This window comes from Papaver somniferum, chromosome 5, assembly GCF_003573695.1.
Source record: "Papaver somniferum cultivar HN1 chromosome 5, ASM357369v1, whole genome shotgun sequence".
Lineage (NCBI taxonomy): Eukaryota > Viridiplantae > Streptophyta > Magnoliopsida > Ranunculales > Papaveraceae > Papaver > Papaver somniferum.
The window spans coordinates 196,559,625-196,566,609 of NC_039362.1; positions in this window are offsets into that span (position 1 = coordinate 196,559,625).

Here is a 6,985-nt window from a genome sequence, read left to right on the forward strand (position 1 = left end):
ACTAAGTCATTTCTCTCAGTTGACTCATATGTCGACTCAAGTAACTTACGTGTTGACTCAATTTTCCAACGTGCCGACTCTAGTTGAGGAGAAATATAAGAATCTTGCTCGTATGACCGGTACGCGTGTGGATAGTAATTGGGGTCACCATGGTATGACCCATATCCTTCAAAAGGATGGCGTTCTCAACCATGATTCACACTATGATCATAATAAGAATAATGTCCATGTTACTCAGTCGGATATTCGTTGTATTAGATATTATAATACCAGTTCGACATTCTCAACACAAAATAAACCCACTGACAGGGGATTCGCAGGTGTTCAGAAAACTTTACCTCTCGTTCCAGACGGGAGATGAACCGCTAAAGTCGACTCGGGCCACGACTCCTATGTCATTACGAACCCGAGGGGACGAGACTGTATTGTAACTTTCGTCCTTCCCTGCAACAGTTTTATTTAAATCAACCCTTCCTTAGGGTTTTTTTTGAAAAAAATAAAATAAATCATGTCCAAAAGTCCCAAAAGTTCAAAAAGTGTCCAAAAATAAAAAAAAACATTATAAAAAAATAAACCCTATTTACAGTTTCTAAAAATAAAATAGAATAAAATAATTATATACAAAATCTTCTTCTTCACTCCTTTTGGATTCCTCTTTTCTTTTCTTCTTTGGCTTCGCTTTTCTTTTCAGCACTTTCTCTCTTTTTCTTTAGCTCAGCTCCAAATCTGAGAGCAAACAAGAAATACCAAAACGCGTAAAAAAAAAACAAAACAAAAAAAAAACCTAAAAAGAAATCTATAAACAAGTCTGCGACGGCGGCGCAAAAAATTCATCGAATTTTAGATAGTGGTAAGAAAGGTTGTCGTTCACTTGGACTTGATGAGATTGATTTTAAGAATTAATAAAAGAAATAGGTAGAAGTAAAGAAAATTTATACAAAATATGTCACAGGATGAAGAATATACGGGGACTCAGGATTTCACTGTTTTTCATAATCAAGTGGTTCAGAAATTAATCCTAGGCAATTCTAGCTCAAGATAAAAGAAATAACAACTTTATTCTTTGCCAAGCCAGATTTCATAAAACATTAGTTGTAAGTTGTGAGCATGACGCATCAAAACTAATTAAAACTAAGCATGCAACATCAGACAAAATAACAAATAATTAATAGAAGTCATAAAATAATTAAGTTATATGCAATTAGTTATAAAAGAATCGGTCCGCGAGTTATAACCCCAAAGGAATCACTGTCCATCCAGAAAAAACCCTCCAAAACAAAAGTAACACAAAATACCCAAAAAAATAAAATTTTGATGAAACCAAAATTTGGTTTCATCATAAAATTTGATGAAACCTCATAGAATTTGACGAAACCAATTTTTGGTTTCATCATAAAATTTGATGAAACCAATTTTGAAATTTGGGGTTTTTGTATCAATTTTTTAAAATTTTGGGGTTTTTGTATAATTTAGTTTAACATGGAGTTTTAATGAATCCCAAAATTTGAGCGGGGTTTTTGTACCACAAGTTTGGTCACCTTGGATTTTTATGACTAGTTTTGAAAAAGAACTAATTTAATTACCACATGGGTGAAAAACAGCTTCCTCCGTTGTCCCAGAGATGGGTTCTAGCTCCGCATGGTGAAAACACACTCAAAGGAATTTTTCATTGCTCAAAAAGGTGTTTGCAAGGAGAAAAGGTATAAAGCAGTGTGCTTGTAACAGTTATAATTGTTACAAAACCCACTGTTACAGAGAAACAGTAACGGACTGTTGCAAATTAATTGGAAATAATTGTTACAGAAATTGTTACAGAGATATGGATTTTGAAATTATAGGCAATGGATTCTGCGACCGTCTATGTATGTTGTTCAGTGTTCTTCCTCTTCTTTTTCTTCTCTGTAGCAATGGTGATTGTCTGGAAACCGATTCTGAGCCTCTGTCTGATCCCTCAAACACTCCATAATCCTTCTTTGACCTCTGAATGCTCTTTATATACCCCACTGCACCAAGTATCTCCTGTAATAAATTCCAAAATTTCTGTAATAACTTTCATGTAGTCACGAGAATAATATCGTTTTTCTCTCCTTTTTATATCTTCCACACGCCTGAATCTTTCTAACACGCTGAGAATGAGTCTTTGGTGGAGTAAAACTTCTTGCAGCCACACGTCAACTTCTCTAAATCGCATAAAAGAAACGGGAGAGCACAAACAGAATCTGATACTCGTGTCTCTGTTTTACCTGTAAACTACGTGTACAGCCCAAGTCTATTAATTCCAACACAATTACCATCCATGTTAAGACGAAACAGGATAATCTGAACCCATTTCAGCGGTTTAATCTCCACCAAATCTTCTCCAATCTTCCATAGAAACCCGATAATATTTTAAGTGAATATACGACCCTGTTTTATTCACTTCCGATTATACAACCAAATCCAGTTGATTTTGAAGCCCATACCATGCCTGTTACTCTGATTTAATGCATCCCTCACAGTTTCAGTCATTGAATCTCCTTAGAACACGCCCAAATGACGAACCCTAAAAAATTAATTCAAACGGAGAGGAAGATGGTTGCCGCTTAACCAGTGATGGGGTGCGCCTAGCAGTTGCTGTCCTGGGGTGTAAATAGTAAAGAAGGTGCCCCTTATCAGTTGAGGTTCCCCTTAGTAAATTAGGTGTCCCTTATCCAAAGCATGGGTCCTGTAGCAAATGTCCTCCGGGATGCCTTTAACAACTTTTCGAGCCGAATTTTTCCGAAAATGTTTATTTCCCAAGAATACCTACAAACACATAAAACACCATAATAAGTACAAAATCGAGTACCAACAATACAGAAAATTAAGGACAATGTAGACACAAAAATGTGTCTATCATTACCCAAAATTTCAACCACAAGTAGAAAAAGATATGTAGAAAGCGAGTCTCTTTGTCTTAATCCCTTGGAAGTCTTTAATCTTTATGTTAAGCCTCCATTCACCAAAACCTTAAGAAGAGAAGACGTGACACACCACTTTATCCAAGAAATCCATTTATCGCTGAAACCACGCTTGTGAAGAATGAGAAGAACAAAATGCCAGTTAATGTTATCGAAAGCTTTCTAAATATCAATTTTACACAGAATCCAAGCTTTTTTGATTTAAATCTACTGTCGACACATTCATTAGCGATCAAAACACCATCCAAAATTTTCTTTTCATGAATAAAATCCCATTGGAAATCCGAAATAATCTTTGGCATAACAGTTTTTGTGACGGACCGGAAAATTACGCCCTTGGCACGTTGCCCCTCAGGTCGTAATCTCCCCGATGAGCCACGATGAAGCTACGATCCGGGCCTTAAATCTAGGAAAATGCACGTCCATTTTCCCTTACAGGCATGCTCGTGGATCATGATGCAGCTAAATTAGCTTCCACGCCGTTCCAACTTACCTTTGTTCCGCGAAGGGTTTATTAAGATAAAAAAAACTTTCCTAAAACGGCAAAAACGGCCTTTTGAGGCCCTAAACGATGGAATTTGGCTAAATTCCGGTGACCATGTGGATATATAGATCGACATGTCTTGATATTTGGGCAGTTTCCCATCAAAATGGACTCCTTTTGAGCTAAATTAGGATACTCGGGTTTTTAGCCTATGTCGAACACCTTGATAAAGTATGAGCATCCACTGACTGGAATGCAACTTGCCTCATCAAGTTTGGACACAATTATCTCTTGCGTCGAGCTACCGAGCCATATGATATGAGAGGCCAGAATGTCGCAATCATCTCACAATTAGATGATATGAGCGACAAAGTGCTGGACCGACAATGATATAACTTATTGCGGCTGCCGACGTACCCTTAACTACTCTAAAGGGAACAAGCACATACTGTAGTTCATCATAGGAATTGTATAAACTTAAACCAACTCGATTGCAAGGCATTGGCCTAACAATAATGGTAATGGCCTGGTCCGTATAGGCCATTCCGTCAAGATGCACAATGATTATGCATCATCGGGTCCGTGATATGGCATAGTGATGCCTAAGCATCAAATGCCATCTTCGAAAGGATACACAACTATAAATGAGCTTTAGACATCATTTATACTCTTCTGGATAAGCTATGAAGCTTACTTGGTACATAGTCCGCATATGCACCTTCAACCAACTACCCCTCCCTATATATGTCTTAGTGGAATTTCTACAAGTATGGAAAGGGGAACAAAATGACATGCTTGCTTCGTTGTTCATCGCAATGATTATGTGCAATGATTGTGTTCATCCGCAATGATTGCGTATAATGATTGCACAACACTCGTTCGGTCAGCTTTCTCTGGCCTGATGCACGATGATTATGTGGTATTGGCTCTAGGCCAATAGCCTCCATATTGCACAATGATTACGCTACAAGCTCAAGGCCACCTACCCAATTGGCCTAATGCATCATGATGATGCAACATTGGAATTTTTCCAATATGCCTATGTAATGTTCCTTCCTTGGCACCAAATACGGCCTCGTGCCAAATGCATCTCACTATGCAAAGGAAGCTTTGGATGAAGCTTCATCACAAGAAAATGGCGCATCTTTTGGCATGCGCTATGCTAAAAACACAGGGTGTTACATTTTTCAATCTTTCAGCTAGCACCTTCAGAAGAATTTTATACACGCTTCCAATTAAACTTAACGGTCTAAAATCCTTTGAAGTACACGAATCTTCTTTCTTTGGGATAAGAGTAAGAAACGAGCAGTTTAACCTCCAGATTAACGAACCAAAATAATGAAAATCATTAAGCATATTCGTAAAATATGCTTTGATGATATCCCAACATTTCTTATGAAATTATGAAGTGAAACCATCTCGACCTGGGGCTTGTTTGAACCCATTTTATTCACAACGTCCCAAACTTCATCCTATGTGAATCTCCTCTCCATCCATGCTTTATCATTTTCTCACTCCATCGGAAAATTCAGCTCATCAAACGAACAGCTGATATCACTATGAGTTGTAAAGATATTAATGTAGTGATTCTTTATCTCCTTTTTGATTGAATTCTGATCCAAACCCATCGATTCGTAGTTTGGCAATTGTGTTTATTTTCTTTCGTGTACTTTCTATTCTATGAAAGTATCCAGCATTGGAGTCACCTCATCTAAACCTGTTTTGTTTTTCTCGTCATTTCCATTTCCTAGCCTCCAACCTTTAAATATCCCGAAGCTTGGTCTTGCATTGCAATCTTAGAACTTGTTGGTCAGGTTAAAACACCATAGTTTCTTAAAGAATGTTTCACTCACCTATCTTGTCAGTTAACGCAAGCTTTTCACGTTTTACACCTCCAAACTCTTGCAAACCCCACTGTTTAATTTAAAAATTCCAAGTTTTTCATTTTCCGGAAGAATACTGTGCTCGCATCTCCTTGATACACTATTGTTTCCCACCACATCTTCACCATCATATGGAAATCTTTATGTTCAATCTAGTTTTGTTCCAATTTAAAATAAGGCTTTCTACTCACATAAGGATTAGTTATAACCATAAGAGGGTCATGATCATAAATCGTTCTAGTGAGAGCTGGCTGAAGAGCACCAGGTATAGCTTCATCAAATCCAATATTAAAAACAAACTTGTGTAATCTACAAAGTAAAGGATCATACTGATTGTTTGACCAAGTATAAGAGCCACCTATGAGAGGTCGATATATTAGTTCTTGTTACCTGAAACTGATTCAAATATCCTGAATTTCGACTATCACCTTCACCTTTATTCCTTTCACCATCGGACCGGATTAATTAAAGTCGTCTAGTGACCAATCTCTCCCAAAACAGTGCTCTCATGTTATAATCACAAGGGTTGTAAACGTTTTTAACAACCCACTTGAAGCCATTAGTTATGTTTGGTACAACTTTAGAGACATTGTTAAATACAAATCTTTCATCCCCTTTCGTGAACCTTCTTGAAAAAACGGGAGTCTAAGAACCACACTCCAATACACTTTCAAGTGAATCAACTAGACATCCAGACTCAATCTTAAGAAAAGTATATCAAAGAGTTATATATTTCTCAATTTAATATGCAATTAAACAAATAGGAATTTGCGAGCCCGATTGAATATAAGAAATAACATGGACGATATCAAAAAACAATATCCAAGTGTCTATCAATTTAATCAACAACGAAAGGTTGGATTCACAGTTGATTGAACTTATGCAGAACCTGTGATATTTCAATTATATGGAAAATATATTGCGGAAAAGAAATAACACAGAAACGAGAAGTTTTGTTAACGAGGAAACCGCAAATGCAGAAAAACCCGAGGACCTAATCCATATTGAACACCACATTGTATTAAGACACTACAGCCACTAGCCTACTCCAAGTTAACTTCAGACTGGAATGTGGTTGAGCCCTAACCAATCTCACACTGATAAAGGTACAGTCGCGTTTCTTACGCCTCTAGAACCACGCCGGATTCTACGCAGTTGATTCCCTTAACTGATCTCACCCACAACTAAGAGTTTCTACGACCCAAAGTCGAAGACTTGATAACCCAATATGTCTCACACAGAAAAGTATATTGAATAGATAAATCTGTCTCCCACATATATACCTATGGGTTTAGTTCCGTATTTTGATAAATCAAGGTGAACACGAACCAATTGATATACCGAAATTATATTCCCGAAGAACAGCCTAGAAATATCAATCACCTCACAATAATCTTAATCGTATGGTAGAGAAACTAGATATTGTGGAATCACAAACGATGAGACGAACATGTTTGTGACTACTTTTTTATCTTTCCTATCGGAGATTAAATATCGAGCAAATCTTAGAGAAGATAGTACTCAATCACGATAGAAAACAACAAGATCAGAACATGCAACTACATAGAAAATAGTTGGGTCTGGCTTCACAATCCCAATGAAGTCTTTAAGTCTTTAACCTACTTGGTTTTAGAAAAACCTAAGGTTAAAGGAGAATCGACTATAGTCGCTACTAGTAT